Source organism: Arachis ipaensis, chromosome B10 (assembly GCF_059453495.1).
Source record: "Arachis ipaensis isolate K30076 ecotype BB chromosome B10, ASM5945349v1, whole genome shotgun sequence".
Lineage (NCBI taxonomy): Eukaryota > Viridiplantae > Streptophyta > Magnoliopsida > Fabales > Fabaceae > Arachis > Arachis ipaensis.
The window spans coordinates 109410342-109427894 of record NC_142435.1 but is presented as its reverse complement, the minus strand read 5'-3'; the positions used below and the strand labels follow the sequence as shown (position 1 = coordinate 109427894).

The window sequence follows — 17553 nt, the reverse complement described above, 5'->3', positions numbered from 1 at the left end:
CCAGGTTGGTGCTTGTTATGGGCGTTGAACGCCCATTTGTAGCTTATTTCTGGCGTTGAACGCCAGAACCATGCTTGTTCTCGGTGTTCAGTGCCAGCTCTCCTCCAGGGTGCATTTCTGGCGTTCAAACACCCAGATGCTGCCCATTTCTGGCGTTCAGCGCCAGAAACATGCTCTGTTCTGGCGTTGAACGCCCAAAACATGCTTCTTACTGGCGTTTAAATACCAGTAAGGCCTTCCTCCAGGGTGTGATTTTTTTCTGCTGTTTTTGATTCCATTTTCAATTTTTTTGATTATTTTGTGACTCCACATGATCATGAACCTAAGAAAACATGAAAAACAAAAATAAAATTAGATAAATAAACATTGGGTTGCCTCCCAACAAGCGCTTCTTTAATGTCATTAGCTTGACAGTGGGCTCTCATGGAGCCTCACAGATGTGCAGAGCTTTGTTGAGACCTCCCAACACTAAACTTAGAGTTGGATATGGGGGTTTGACACCAAACTTAGAGTTTGGTTGTGGCCTCCCAACACCAAACTTAGAGTTTGATTGTGGGGGCTTTGGTTGACTCTGCTTTGAGAGAAGATTTTTCTGCTTCCTCTCCATGGATGCAGAGAGAGATCCTTGAGTTGTAAACACAAGGTTGTCCTCATTTAATTGAAGGATCAATTCTCCTCTGTCCACATCAATCACAACTCTTGCTGTGGCTAGGAAAGGTTTTCCTAGGATGATGGATTCATCCTCTTCCTTTCCAGTATCCAGGACTATGAAATCAGCAGGGATGTAAAGGCCTTCAACCTTTACTAACACGTCCTCTACTTGTCCATAAGCCTGTTTTCTTGAATTGTCTGCCATCTCTAATGAGATTTTAGCAGCTTGTACCCCATAGATTCCCCGTTTCTCTATTACAGAGAGGGGCATGAGGTTTATTCCTGAACCAAGGTCACACAGAGCCTTAAAGATCATGGTGCCTATGGTACAAGGTATTAAGAACTTTCCAGGATCCTGTTTCTTCTGAGGCAATGTCAGTTGATCCAGATCCTTTAGTTCATTGGTGAACAAGGGAGGTTCATCTTTCCAAGTCTCAATACCAAATAATTTGGCATTTAGCTTCATGATTGCACCAAGGAACTTGGCAGCTTGCTCTTCAGTAACATCCTCATTCTCTTCAGAAGAGGAATACTCATCAGAGCTCATGAATAGCATAAGGAGGTTCAATGGAATTTCTATGGTCTCTAGATGAGCCTCAGAGTCCTTTGGTTCCTCAGAGGGAAGCTCCTTATTGATCACTGGACGTCCCAGGAGGTCTTCTTCCTTGGGATTCACGTCCTTCTCCTCTCTTGTGGGTTCAGCCATGGTAATTAATTCAATGGCCTTGCACTCTCCTTTTGGATTCTCTTCTGTATTGCTTGGGAGAGTACTAGGAGGGATTTCAGTGATCCTTTTACTCAGCTGGCCCACTTGTGCTTCCAAATTTCTAATGGAAGACCTTGTTTCATTCATGAAACTCACAGTGGCCTTAGATAGATCAGAGACTAAATTTGCTAAGCTAGATGGATTCTGCTCAGAATTCTCTGTCTGTTGCTGAGTGGATGATGGAAAAGGCTTGCTATTGCTAAACCTGTTTCTTCCACCATTATTAAAGCCTTGTTGAGGCCTTTGTTGATCCTTCCATGAGAGATTTGGATGATTTCTCCATGATGGATTATAGGTGTTTCCATAAGGTTCACCTAAGTAATTCACCTCTGCTATTGTAGGGTTCTCAGGATCATAGGCTTCTTCTTCAGAAGTTGCCTCTTGAGTACTGTTGGATGCAGCCTGCATTCCATTCAGACTCTGAGAAATCATATTGACTTGCTGAGTCAATATTTTGTTCTGAGCCAATATGGCATTCAGAGTATCAATTTCAAGAACTCCCTTCTTCATAGGCGTCCCATTACTCACAGGATTCCTCTCAGAAGTGTACATGAACTGGTTATTGGCAACCATGTCAATGAGTTCTTGAGCTTCTGCAGGCGTTTTCTTTAGGTGAATGGATCCACCTGCAGAAGTGTCCAATGACATCTTTGATAGCTCAGATAAACCATCATAGAATATATCCAGGATGGTCCATTCTGAAAGCATGTCAGAGGGACACTTTTTGGTCAGCTGCTTGTATCTTTCCCAAGCTTCATAGAGGGATTCACCTTCTTTCTGTCTGAAAGTTTGAACATCAGCTCTAAGCTTGCTCAGCTTTTGAGGAGGAAAGAACTTGGCTAAGAAAGCCGTGAGCAGCTTATCCCAAGAGTTCAGGCTATCTTTGGGTTGAGAGTCCAACCATATTCTAGCTTTGTCTCTTACAGCAAAAGGGAAAAGCATGAGCCTGTAGACTTCAGGATCTACTCCATTAGTCTTAACAGTATCACAGATATGCAAGAATTCAGTTAAGAACGGAAAAGGATCTTCAGATGGAAGTCCATGAAACTTGCAGTTCTGCTGCATCAGAGAAACTAGCTGAGGTTTCAGCTCAAAATTGTTTGCTCCAATGGTAAGAATGGAGATGCTTCTTCCATGTAAATTGGAATTAGGTGCAGTGAAGTCACCAAGCATTCTCCTTGCATTATTGTTGTTGGGTTCGACTGCCATCTCCTTTACTTGTTCGAAATTTTCAATAAGGTTGTCTCTGGATTATTGTAATTTATCTTCTCTTAGTTTCCTCTTCAGAGTCCCTTCAGGTTCTGGATCAGCTTCAACAAGAATGCCTTTTTCTTTGTCCCTGCTCATAAGAAAGAGAAGAGAAAAAGAAAAGAAGAGGAATCCTCTATGTCACAGTAAAGAGGTTCCTTATTGTTAGTAGAAGAAGAAAAGGAATAGGGGTGAAGATGAGGAGATGTTAGTAGATAAAAAATTAGAAGGAGATGAGAGAGATGGAGAATTTTCGAAAATAATTTTTGAAAAAGAGTTAGTGATTTTCGAAAATAGTTTTTGAAAAAGGTTAGTAGTTTTTTGAAAATTGAAATCAAAAATTAAAATAATTAGTAAATTAAAAGGAAATTTTGAAAAAGAGGGAAGATATTTTCGAAAATTATAGAGAGAGAGTTAGTTAGGTAGTTTTGAAAAAGGTAAGAAACAAACAAACAGTTAGTTAGTTAGTTGAAACAATTTTGAAAAGATAAGAAGTTAGGAAGTTAGAAAAGATATTTTGAAATCAAATTTTTGAAAAAGATAAGATAAGAAGATATTTTTGAAAAGATATGATAGAAATTAGTTTTGAAAAAGATTTGATTTTTAAAATCTCAATTAATGACTTGATTCACAAGAAATCACAAGATATGATTCTAGAACTTAAAGTTTGAATCTTTCTTAACAAGTAAGTAACAAACTTGAAATTTTTGAATCAAAACATTAATTGATGATGTTATTTTCGAAAATAAGATGTAAAATTAAGAAAAAGATTTTTGAAATTTTTTTTTTAAAATTTTCGAAAATAACTAAAAAAAATAAAAAAGAATTGATTTTTGAAAAAGATTTTTGAAAAAGATGGGGGATTTTTAAATTGAAAATTTGATTTGACTCATAAAACAACTAAATTTTAAAATTTTTTGAAAAAGTCAAATCTAATTTTCGAAATTTTAAGGGAGAAAAAGGGAAAGATATTTTTTTTATTTTTGAATTTTTATGATGAAAGAGAAAAATTAAAACATCATTTTCATGTTTTTCTCTTTTATTTTTGAATCAAAACAAGGAATGCATGCAAGAACACTATGAACGTCAAGATGAACACCAAGAACACTATGAAGATCATGATGAACATCAAGAACACATTTTTGAAAATTTTTTTTTATGCAAAGAAAACATGCAAGACACCAAACTTAGAAATCTTTGATGCTTAGACTCTATGGATGCAAAAATGCACATGAGAAACAAGAAAAGACACAAAATAAGAAGACATCAAGATCAAACAAGAAGACTTACCAAGAACAACTTGAAGATCATGAAGAACACTATGAATGCATGAATTTTTTTCGAAAAATGCAAGATGCACATGCAATTGACACCAAACTTATAACATGACTTAAGACTCAAACAAGAAACACAAAAATATTTTTGATTTTTATGATTTTCAAATTTTTTTGTATTTTTTTTTCAAAAATTATTTGAAAAACAAAAATAAGGATTCCAAAAATTTTTAATATGAATTCCAGGAATCTTATACTTTTTAGTCTAAAGCTCCAATCAAAGGATCAGGCATGGCTTAATAGCCAGCCAAGCTTTAGTATGTAACTCAGACATGACACGCCTGACATACCCTATCCAGAAGGATTGGGCATGGCTCCATTGAGGTGATTAGTTGAAGACCAATCCCAAAGCAGTTTGGGTATGGCTTTACAGCCAGATAGGCTTCAACATGCTTCATGAAACACTAGAATTCATTCTTAAAAATTCTGAAGAAAAATATATTTTTGAAAACATTTTTATTTTAAATTTTTTTTTTTCGAAAACAAAGGAGAAATTTTTGAAAATTTTTTTGAAAACAAAATAAGAAGAAAATTACCTAATCTGAGCAACAGGATGAACCGTCAGTTGTCCAAACTCGAACAATCCCCGGCAACGGCGCCAAAAACTTGGTGCACGAAATTGTGATACATATCCATGGCTTCAAAGGCCTGGTGCTCTGATCTAGTTTTATTGTCTATCACAACTTCGCACAACTAACCAGCAAGTGCACTGGGTCGTCCAAGTAATACTTTACGTGAGTAAGGGTCGAATCCCACGGAGATTGTTGGCTTGAAGCAAGCTATGGTCATCTTGTAAATCTCAGTCAGGCGGATAATAATTGATTATGGAGTTTTCGAAAATAGATAATAAACTAAGGATAGAAATACTTATGTAATTCATTGGTGAGAATTTCAGATAAGCGTGTAGAGATGCTTTCGTTCCTCTGAATCTCTACTTTCCCGCTGTCTTCATCCAATCAGTCTTACTCCTTTCTATGGCTGGCTTTATGCAAGGGCATCACTGTTGTCAGTGGCTACATCCCTTCCTCTTGTGAAAATGGTCCAAGATGCCCTGTCACGGCACGGCTAATCATCTGAGGTTCCCGATCATGCTGGAATAGGATTCACCCTCCTTTTGCGTCTGTCACTACGCCCAGCACTCGCGAGTTTGAAGCTCGTCACAGTCATTCAATCATTGAATCCTACTCGGAATACCACAGACAAGGTTTAGAATTTCCGGATTCTCTTGAATGCCGCCATCATTTTAGCTTACACCACGAAGATTCTGATTAAGAGATCTAAGAGATACTCATTCAATCTAATGTAGAACAGAAGTGGTTGTCAGGCACGCGTTCATAAGGAATGATGATGATTGTCACGTTCATCACATTCAGGTTGGAGTGTGAATGAATATCTTAGAAGTGAAATAAGATGAATTGAATAGAAAACAGTAGTACTTTGCATTAATCTTTGAGGAACAGCAGAGCTCCACACCTTAATCTATGGAGTGTAGAAACTCTACCATTGAAAATACATAAGTAATGAAGGAGTTCATTGGTCTCAGCCCCAGAGGGGGACCGGAGTAACCAAGACTTGATCACAGGATCAAAATACAATCCAGGATGTCTAATACAATAGTAAAAAGTTCTATTTATAATAAACTAGCTACTAGGGTTTACAGAAGTAAGTAATTGATGCATAAATCCACTTCCGGGGCCCACTTGGTGTGTGCTTGGGCTGAGCTTGAATGTTACACATGCAGAGGCTCTTTCTGGAGTTGAACGCCAGGTTGTAACGTATTTCTGGCGTTCAACTCTGGTTTGTGACTTGTTTCTGGCGTTTAACTCCAGATAGCAGCGTAGAACTGGCGTTCAACGCCCTTTTATGTCATCTAAACTCGGCCAAAGTATAGACTATTATACATTGCTGGAAAGCCCTGGATGTCTACTTTCCAACGCAATTGGAAGCGCGCCATTTGGAGTTCTGTATCTCCAGAAAATCCATTTTGAGTGCAGGAAGGTCAGAATCCAACAGCATCAGCAGTCCTTCTTCAACCTCTGAATCTGATTTTTGCTCAAGTCCCTCAATTTCAGCCAGAAAATACCTAAAATCACAGAAAAATACACAAACTCATAGTAAAGTCCAGAAATGTGAATTTAACATAAAAACTAATGAAAACATCCCTAAAAGTAACTAGATCATACTAAAAACATACTAAAAACAATGCCAAAAAGCGTATAAATTATCCGCTCATCAAGCACCCACGCACACGTGTCACCCACGCATACGCGTCACCCACGCGTACGCGTGGAGTGCAAATTTTTACCTCCCAGCCAAAAACCCGAGAGTTGCGCCTACATCGCGCGAATATTGTGCCTTTGGCAAGAAGCTACTCACGCGTACGCGTACGCGTCGCTCTCGTAATAAGCCACCCAAGCGTACGCGTGACATACGCGTACGCGTCGCGCCCTATTTCACCATCCACGCATCCGCGTACATGACGCGCACGTGGATGCCCTTCCTTAACTACACTTCTTTTCTCCTCTTCTTTCCATTTCTTTCCATCTTCTTTCTCTCTACCTTTCTTCTTCTCTACTCTTCCTTTCTTACTTTATTCTTTTCCCTCCCTTAAAAAAATGAGTTTTTTCTCATCTTTCATTTTCTTTTGTTTATTGCATTCGCATACCTTTATTCATTGCATTTTAATTTTGTTTTTATACCTTATTCTTATTTTCTTTTTTAAGTTTCTTTTTTTTTAATAATGGTGTTGCATTTTTCTACTCAACTATTGAGAATTTCTTGCATTATTTTGGTGCTTCTTGACTTGTTTGGTATTGATGGGTGATGAAACTTTTAAATCAATGCTTCATCTTTTATGACTCTTGTATCCCTTGTGCATTGATATGAGCTCATATTGTTGTTCATGATCCACTTTTTCTTATTTGAATTTGATGCTCAATATGCTCTTCATGCTTTGATTTTACTCTTGCATCAAGTGTAGTGATATGCCTCAGCTTATATTGTTCTCTCACTCACATGTGTAGCTACCATGTAGATGAGAACCATACTCTTATTTGGTATTAGCCCCCGCCTATGTTCTATTGCTTTGATATCTTTGTTGTAGGCTTAATTTTCTTTCTTTTTCTCTCCTTTTAGGCTGGCCACCCAGAAGGAAAAAGGAAAAAGAAAAAGTTTCTAAATGGGACAACAAACAAGTCGTCCGCATAACCTTTTGAAGAAGCTCATCAGTTGTTTCAACCCGTTGAAATCTCTTAACACACATATCAAGGCATCTAATGGTAATAAGAGAGGATTTAAACATAGGAAACTTAAGGCCAAAGAAGCATGTTTTCAATCAAAGCACATAATTAGGAAGACAAATGTAAAACCATGCAAATAGTATGAATAAGTGGGTAAAGAGTTGATAAAAACCACTCAATTGAGCACAAGATAAACCATAAAATAGTGGTTTATCACCCGTCCACCTTGCTCTTCTTTGCATGCACCGAGAACGGTGCAATCTTCAAGTATGGGGAGGTCGTTCGACCGATCCCCATGGGTAACAATTTCCTTTTCAACACCAATTTTTCAATTTTTGTCTTTGTTAAATTAGTGGTTACATTGCATGATAGGTTGCATGTTAGTTAGAATTTGTACATATTTTTACCACTTCTTTCTTATTAGGACTACTTGGTTAGGGTGATGATTTCTTTTCCAAGAAACTGTTTTAGGGCACCCTACCAATTTGAAAAAAATTTTTGTTGAACTTGCTTGAAAGAATTTATTTTGGAACATGGTTTTTGAGCTAAGAACACAAGCTTGTGAGTTTTGAGCCTAATGGCGTGGTTACATCTTATAACCACTTATTTTCCTTCTTGTGTGTATTATTCTCTTTCTATAATTGTAATCCTTGATTTGTTTGATCCTTTATGTCCATTATTTTGTGTATTCATGCATTTATATGATTGAGGCCATCATTTTATTTAGCTCACTCACCCAAATAGCCTACCTTTTATCAACCTTTGTTAGCCAACTTTGAGCTTACGATTGACCCACTTTGTTCTTAATTTTAGCACATTACAAGCCTTGAAGCGAAAAACAATAAATGTCCTTAATTTGGATCTTTGATTAGCTTAGGCTAGTGTATGTGTGTGTGTCATTCAAGTGTGGGGAAACTTGGGACATTGGTTGAGAGAAAATGGTGTTTTTGTTTTGTATTTCTATATTCGGAAATTTGGTACATACTCATGTGTTAATTAAATGTAAAACCATATGCATTGATGTTCTTGTATATATTTTAGTTTGAAAAGAAAAAAAAAGAGAAAAAATAAATGATAAAGAAAAAAATATATATGAATAAAAAGAAAAAAATATAGAAAAAGAAAAAAAAGCAATAAAGGGGGACAAAATGCCCCAAAGTAAAGATTAATGAAGATCAATGCATATGTGTGGTAATCAAAAGAAAATGCATGAGTATGTGAAAAAGTGAAGAATGGGTAGTTAGGTTTGTTTAGAATTGTATAGGTTGCTATATAAGTTAGATGGGAAGTTTAAGTTAATCAAAGATTCAAATTCTAGTCCATTTAACCATATACAATCCTACCTTGACCCTAGCCCCATTACAACCTATGAAAAGACCTCAGGATGAATGTATGCATGCATGAAATAATTGTTGATTGTTAGATGAAAAATAAATCTTGGAAAGCATGATTAGGGGGAAAATTGAGAGAATCGACCCTATACACTTGAGCGACTAGAGTGCAAACACTTCCGGTGAGGGTTTGATGCTCAATTCCGTGATTTCCGGCTTTCATGAGCGTTCTTCTTGCAAGTTTATTTGAACTTCATTTTTATACTTGAATTGGTAGGATTCATGAATTGTCATATGACCTTAGCCCTACCCGTTTATACATGCTCTTGGAGATTGATTTACTTTTAACCAAGTAGGTAGAATCATTTTGCATTTAGTTACATTCATTTAGATAGGATGCATATAGTTTCTTTGCATTGAATAAATGTTCATACCCCTTTTCTTATCCTTCTTGGTTTAGCATGAGGACATGCTATTGTTTAAGTGTGGGGAGGTTGATAAACCCCATTTTTAGGGTTTATCTTGTGTTGAATTTAGAGGGTTTTGTCAACTTTTCTCCCATTTATTCACTAAAATAGCATGGTTTTGTAGATTCTCCTTCAATTGTGCTTAAGAGTGAAATCATGCTTTTTAGGTCTTAAAATAGCTCAATTGAATTCAGCTTGATTCCATTAGATGCCTTGATTTGTTTGTTAAGTGATTTCAGGTTTAGAAGGCAAAGATTGGATTGAGGAAATGGAGAAAAAGCATGTAGAAATGGAGAACTCATAAAGAAAGGAAGGAATCACAAAGCTATCAATCCTGACCTCTTCGCACTTAATCGATCATTACTTGAGCTACAGAGGTCCAAATGAGGCGGTTCTAGTTGCGTTGGAAAGCTAACATTTGGGGTTTTAAAATGACATAAAATTTTTCATATTTGCCTGGCATTTAAGGATGTGTATGCGTGATGTACGCGTACGCATGGAATGCTGCACGTGACTCACTAAAGGCAACTCGTGGCCAGCAATTTCTGAAGCATTTTGGGTCCAATCCAACTTATTTCTGATGCTATTTAACCCAAGGATTGAAGATGGATGAACCAATTAGTTACCAATTAGTTTATTTTAGTTTTCAAGAGGATTTAGTTAGTTTTTAGAGAGAGAAGATCTCTCTTCTCTCTAGAATTAGGATTAGGTTAAGATTAGAATTTCTTAAATCTAGGTTAATTTCATGCTTTGATTTACTTTTCCTTTATCAATTCTTGTTCCTCTACCTCTCCTCTCTCTAGTTTAGTATTTAGTTCTTGTAATTCTCTACTTTTATGTTGATGCAATTTTGTTCTTCTATTTTCTCTTTAATGCAATTCATGTTTTGATTTCCTTTATTGTTGATTTGCTTTATTGTTGTTAATTCCTTGCAATTGAGTAGTGTAGATTTACTTTCCTTGCAATTTACTATGCTTTCTTTTTATGCCTCTCAAGTATTTGATGAAATGCTTGGTTGGATTTTAGTATAGATTTTTCTCCTCTTGGCCTAGGTAGAGTAATTAGTGACTCTTGAGTTATCAAACTCCTTTGTTGATTGATAATTAGAAGTTGCTAATTGACTTGAATGCCACTAAAGCTAGTTTTTCATCATGATTAGGCTAGGTCTTTTGGAATTAAGTTAATTCATCCACTTGACTTTCCTTCATAGTTAGAGGTTAACTAAGTGGGAGCAATGGATAATTCTCATCACAATTAAGGAGGATAACTAGGATAGGACTTCTAGTTCTCATACCTTGCCAAGAGCTTTTCTAGTTGTTAGTTTATTTCCTTTGCCATTTATATTTCTTGTCTCTTAACTAAAAAACCCCAAAACATACTTCATAGCCAATAACAAGAACACTTTATTGCAATTCCTAGGAAGAATGACCCGAGGTTTGAATACTTCGGTTATTTTTATAGGGGTTTGTTACTTGTGACAACCAAATGTTTGTATGAAAGGATTATTTGTTGGTTTAGAAACTATACTTGCAACGAGATTTCATTTGTGAAATTCTATACCATAAAAAATCCATTCATCAAGCTTCTAACAGGAATGTAGAGGCACAACTGAGTCAAACAAGGCAGCAGTTATCTAAGCAGATAACAAATAAATGCCAGAAAATTCAACTAAGGATTGAGAAAACCTTGAATACCTAACCTCGGAACAACACGAGGTTAGGGAAAGAGCAACTGGCAGAGGATAACCAGGTCTCTGCACAAGATAACTCTGGGAGTTTAAACGCTCAGGGAGGTATCACTCCTGGTGTTGAACGCTAGGAAAGGGCAGAGATTGGGCATTCAAACGCCCAAGGAGGCAGCACCCTTGAGGGGGCAGTGTCCCTGGCATTGAACGCCAGAGAGGGGGCAGCAGGATGGGCGTTGAACGCCCAAGCAAAGGAGGTCAGCCACAGACTGATAATAACCCTCCTAAACAAGCTACTAACCCCCCTTCCAACACACATGGCACTCAGCCTTCATCAACCAAAGTTGATGAGTATAAGGCTAAAATGCCATTTCTTCAGAAGCTCCATCAAGAGGAAAAAGATAAACAATTTGTCCGCTTTGCGGATTATCTCAGAACATTAGAGATCAAGATCCCTTTTGTGGAGGATCTTGAACAGATACCTTCTTATGCTGAGTTTATGAAGGATATTTTGAGTCATAAGAAGGATTGGAGAGAGATAGAGACAGTAGCTCTTACGAAGGAGTACAATGCAGTCATTCAGAGGAACCTTCCTCAAAAATTGCAGAGACACCCTAACACTTTTCTCAGAGGCATAGAAGCGAATCCACAAGAAGAGTGTTTGTCCCTCATTAGTACCAAGGAGGCTGAGCCTCAGATGGTACACACTGTTGAGGAACTAAATAAAGAAAGTACTCAAGAAAAGGCTGGAAGCACATTGTTGCACGCCCCTATAGAGGAGAAGGAACCTCAAGTTTCTTCTCTAGGCGTGCAAGGGAAGCCTATGACTCCCACAGAGCACGTCCTTGCAGAGGTGAAAGAGCCTCAAAAGCCATCTTTCCTAGGCGTGCAAAAAGAACCGGCAGATGAGCAGTTGGCTCATTTCCTAGTAGCCCTTAAGGAGCTGCAAGTCAATATCTCTGTTGCAAAGGTATTGGAAAAAACGAACCCCCTATACGGCCTGTCTAAAAGATATTCCTTTTGAAAAGAAGGACCTAAGGGGAGATGAAATAGAGGTACTTACTGAGAAGTACAGTATCCTAATTCAGAATGAGCTACCAAGGAAGATGCCAGATCCAGGGAACTTTCAGATCCTATGGACTACTGGAAAGATCATTTTTGACAAACCCCTGTATGATCTTGGCTTAAGTTTAAATCTGATACCTTCCACTGAGGTAGAGGCCGAATCTAGAGAGACTGGGAAGGCATTGAACGCCAGTGAGGATGATCTCACTGGGCGTTCAACGCCCAACCTGGCAGCAAGCCTGGCGCTGAATGCCAGTGAGGAAGCCATCACTGGGCGTTCAACGCCCATCCTGGCAGCAGAGCTGGCGTTGAATGCCAGCCAGGGAGCACTGGCTGGGTGTTCAATGCCCAAACAGGTAGGAACTCTGGTGTTGAACGCCAGTGAGGAACCCCTCACTGGGCGTTCAATGCCCAGACAGCCAGGGGAGCTAGCATTGAATGCTAGCAAGGATACCTGATGAGCAGATATTTTATACGCTTTCTAGCATCATTTTCATATAGTTTTTAGTATGTTTTGTTTAGTTTTTATTAAGTTTTTATAGGTTTTAGTGTTAAATTCATATTTTTGGATTCTACTATGAGATTTTATATTTTTGTGTAATTTTAGGTATTTTCTGGATGAAATTGAGGAGCTGGAGTAGAAGTCTGATTCAGAGACAGAGAAAGCACTGCAGATGTTATCCGGATCTGACCTCCTTAAATTCGGAAGAGCTTTTCTGGAGCTAAAGAAGTCCAAATGGAGCGCTCTCAATGGCTATAGAAATCTGACTTCCAGATCTTTCTAGCAATATATAATAGTTCATACTTTACTTCGAATTAGAAAGCCCAAAACTGGCGTCCAACGCCAGCTTCTTGCCCCTTCCAGGCATCCAGCGCCCAAAGAGCAGAGACCAGCATACAAACGCCCAAAGAGGACCCCCTAGCTGGCATTCCATGCCCCAGAGACCTCATAGCACGTGGATCTCATCAAAGCTTAGCCCAAACACTCACTAAGTAGGCCCCAGAAGTGTATTTTAGCACTAAAAAGACTGTTTTACCCTTACTAGTCATCTGTTTAGTATTTAAAGTGTATTTTACATAATCATTCGAACAACATTCTATCATTCAACATATTTTTTAGTTTTACTTTGTGTTTTACATCAGTATGAGTTTCTAAACCTCCTAGGTTGAGAGGAGGAGCCCTGCTAAGTCCTATGAATTAATAAAAGTATTACTGTTTCTTCTTCGATCCGTGTTTGATTAATTCTAAGATGTATATTCGATCTTCATCGTGGTGAATAGGATGATCAGACAATCAGCTCTGATCATCATATTAAGAAGAACGTGCCTGACAAACACCCGCATCTACTTGGGTTTGTGTGAATATATGGCCGAAAAGCACGAGCCAACAACTATGTTTATACATCTCTCGGATGGCTAATCCACGACTTCGTTGGGAACTTCTCGAGACACCAGTTCAGCCAATTTTCGGGGAGATTAGGGTCTCCATGGTATAGGCTAGAATCCATAGAAGCAGCACTCTCTGATTCGGAAGATTCGACCTTATTTGTGGCGTTTTGAGTAGGATCGCCAAGAGAATGAACTGCTAGAGCTTCACCCTCCGTCAGATTAAATGACCACGGACAATGGCATTTGATCTAGAGCAGAGGAGATCAATGACTGTGGGCAATGGCTTTAATCACATATAGCCTGCCATAGAAGAAGATCATTCACAAGCAAAGAAGACAGTAGTACCAGAGTTAATTCAGAAAGACAACGCAACACCAATCCTTAACCCTATTCCTATTACTGACTCTATTTAATTTATAAAGTATTTTCTACCCCTTTTGCTTTCATAGTTTCATGATCATCAAAGTTCAACAACCTTCTAATCTTCCTGACTAAGACCTGCAAGATAACCATAGCTTACTTCAAACCACAATCCTCGTGGGATCGACCCTAACTTGCTCAGATATTACTTAGACGACCTAGTGTACTTTCTGGTACAATAGTACGAAGTTGTAGGGATACGTGCTACCAATACCCCTGCTGGGGGTTCAATGCCCGAAAGGATAGAGGAACTGGCATTTAACATCAGTAAGGGTGTGATAAACCCTATTTGTAGGGTTTATCTTGTGTTGAATTTAGAGCATTTTGATAACCTTTCCTCACATTTATTCAATGAAATAGCATGGTTTTATAACTTCTCCTTTAATTTTGCTTAAGAGTGAAAACATGCTTTCTAGGTCTTAAAATAGCTAAATTTAATTCACCTTGATTCCATTAGGTGCATTGATATGTTTGTTAAGTGATTTCAGGTTTAGGGGGCAAAGATTGGATCAAGAGAATGAAGAAAAAGCATGTAAAAATGGAGAACTCATGAAGAAACGAAGGAATCGCAAAAGCTGTTAAGCCGACCTCTTTGCACTTAATCGACCATAACTTGAGCTACAGAGGTCCAAATGATGCGGTTCTAGTTGCGTTGGAAAGCTATTAGTTTATTTCCTTTGCCATTTACATTTCATGTCTTTTATCTCAAAAACCCCAAAACATACCTCATAACCAATAACAAGAACACTTTATTGCAATTCCTAGGGAGAACGACCCGAGGTTTAAATACTTCGGTTTATAGATTTTAGAAGTTTGTACTTGTGACAAACAAATTTTTGTATGAAAGGATTATTGTTTGGTTTAGAAACTATACTTGCAACGAGACTTCATTTGTGAATTCTAAACCGTCAAGAATACCGTTCATCAAAATGGCGCCATTGCCGGGGATTGCAATGGTGTTATGTTATTGGTTAGTGTATATATGTGAATATTGTGAATAGCTTTATTTTTGGATTTCTTGTTAGTTTTTGCTAGTTTTAAGACTTTGTTTCATTCCTTCTTATTAGCTTTTATCACTTATTTTCTCCTTTCATTATGAATTCTCACTTTGGCTATGAGTGTGATTATAACTATGTTGTAGGAAATGGGAGCTACAATGAGGATGTGTATCAAGGATGGGATAAATCTAAGGTGGGAGGAGTCATATGCATATGATCAATCTTCATGGCAACAACCTCCCCCAGTACAATATGAACAAGAGCCATTCTATGATGCACATCAATCCAATGGCTATGGTGAATCTCCTTGTGACTTTTAAGAACCACCACCATATGCCTATGAACCATATCCACAACATAACCCTCAACCATACTCACAAGCCTCTTCTTACCAACCACCTTCATATGACCCTAATCCATATCCACCACTCCAATAACCATATGAGCCATATGAGCCACCACCACTCCAACATCAATGTTTTCAAGAGCCACTCCCTCCATGCTATTACCAAGATGAACCACCTCCAATGTGTACAAATTTTCAACCACAACATGAATACCACTTTCCACCATAACCTCCCATGGGAGAATATTCATGTCCTTCAATCCAAGAGTGAATATTGTAAATATGTTTGTTTTTTGCTTGTTTGTTAGTTTTTGTTAGTTTTAGGACTCTATTAGTTTTGTTTTTATTTGTTACTATGAATTCTCGTCCTTGTGGTTTTGGATATGGTTATGACTATGTTGTAGGTGATGAAAACTTGAATGATGGCTGACATTATGGGAGAGATAAATACTTGAGAAGGGAGCCACATCCATATGAGCAATCACCATGGCAACCTCCTCATTCAAGCTACTATGATGGTAATCCCTCCTATAATGCATATCATTCCAATGGATATGATGGTTCTTATCATGATTATTCCACTCAACCACCATAATTCTATGCACCATACTCTCAATATAGTCCTCAAATACCATCATTCCAACTACCATTTCCCAATCCACATCCTATTTCCACCAATTGCCTCCACAAAATCCTAATCTATACTCCCCCTATGCATATCCTTGTGATAATTATGAACAAGCAACCATTGAATCACCACCACTCTAATATCTTTACCCTTCAAACCAAGTTCCCATGGATGATACACTTGGTATCATTCCTCAAGAGCAAGAAGAGCTCCAAACCGCACTAACTAGTTTCACCTCTACCATCCAAGAACTTATGTTCCGTATACTTCCACCTTCTACCAACAACTAAAACACCTTCCAAACTCCAAGCTTTGGTGAACCTCCTTTCCAACCACATGATAAATTTACCTTTCCATCACAACACTCCATGGAAGAATATCCATGTCCATCAATCCAAGAGCCATATGATCCTACTTATGTTAGTGAAGAGGAACAAGAGTCAAAGGATCATCTCAAGGAAGCAATGGATCGGCTCCAAGCAACCATCCATCAAAAGTTGGACTCGTGGGATTCATGCCTCAAGCAAAATATGTCCATGGATGATTCTGAAAAAGCAACTGATGAGCGGATAATTTATACCCTTTTGGCATTGTTTTTACATAGTTTTTAGTATGTTTTAGTTACTTTTTATTATATTTTTATTAGTTTTTATTCAAAAATCACATTTCTAGATTTTGCTACTAGTTTGTGTGTTTTTCTGTGATTTCAGGTATTTTCTGGCTGAAATTGAGGGACCTGAGCAAAAATCTGATTCAGAGGCTGAAAAAGGACTGCAGATGCTGTTGGATTCTGACCCTCCTGCACTCGAAATGGATTTTCTGGAGATAAAGAAGCCCAATTAGCGTGCTCTCAATTGCGTTTGAAATTAGACATCTTGGGCTTTTCATCAATGTATAATAGTCCATACTTTGCCCGAGATTTAATGGCCCAAACTGGCGTTCAAACGCCCACCAAAGACCCTTTTATGGTGTAAAACGCCAGAACTGGCACCAGAACTGGAATTAAACGCCCAAGCTGGCACCCAAGCTGGCGTTTAACTCCAAGAATTGCCTATGCATGTGAAAGCTTCAATGCTCAGTCCAAGCACACACCAAGTGGGTCCCGGAAGTGGATTTCTACACTATCTGCACTTAGTTACTTATTTTCTGTAATCCTTAGTAACTAGTTTAGTATAAATAGCACTTATGTATTTTCTATGGTGAAGTTTCTATTCCTCATAAATTAAGGTGCGGAGCTCTGCTGTTCTTCATGAATTAATGCAAATACTATTGTTTCTCTTTCAATTAACACGTACTTCTTCTCCAAAATATACTCTTGTACTTAATTCAGTTAAGTCAGAATGAAGGGGTGACCCGTGACAATCACCCACTATCTTCGTTACTCGCTTAGCCAAGATCCGCGTGCCTGACAACCATAAGCGGTTTACATGATGTTCAACGTAGTCATTGGACGACAGCCAGAGTATATTCTCTTTGGTATCTAATACACGGACCGAGTCCGTGAGATTAGGATCTTCGTGGCATAGGCTAGAACCATTGGCAGCATTCCTGAGATCCAAAAATTTTTGAAAAAGAAGTAGAGATGGCAGCTGAAAATAACAACAATGGTGGAGATGTAAGGAAGATGCTTGGTGACTTTACTGTACCAACTTTTGACTTCTATGGAAGAAGCATCTCAATTCTTGTAATTGGAGCAAACAACTTTGAGCTTAAGCCTCAATTAGTTTCTCTAAAGCAGTAGAATTGCAAGTTTCATGGACTTCCATTGGAAGATCCTCATCAGTTCTTAGTTGAATTCTTACAAATCTGTGACACTGTTAAGACCAATAGGGTTAATCCCGAGGTCTACAGACTTATGCTTTTTCCCTTTGTTGTAAGAGACAGAGCTAGGATATGGTTGGACTCACAGCCTAAAGAAAGCCTGAACTCTTGGGAAAAGTTGGTCAATGCTTTCTTGGCCAAATTCTTTCCACCTCAAAAGTTGAGC

At 38.1% G+C, this 17553-nt stretch overlaps 1 non-coding gene across 1 annotated transcript; it reads left to right on the top strand.

Moving 5' to 3' along the window:
- The first annotated feature begins 2119 nt into the window (after window positions 1-2119).
- On the top strand, window positions 2120-2227 carry LOC148581277 (small nucleolar RNA R71). The gene has a single exon (XR_015896430.1). It is a non-coding gene; the product is annotated as a small nucleolar RNA R71 (small nucleolar RNA).
- Window positions 2228-17553: the final 15326 nt, after the last annotated feature.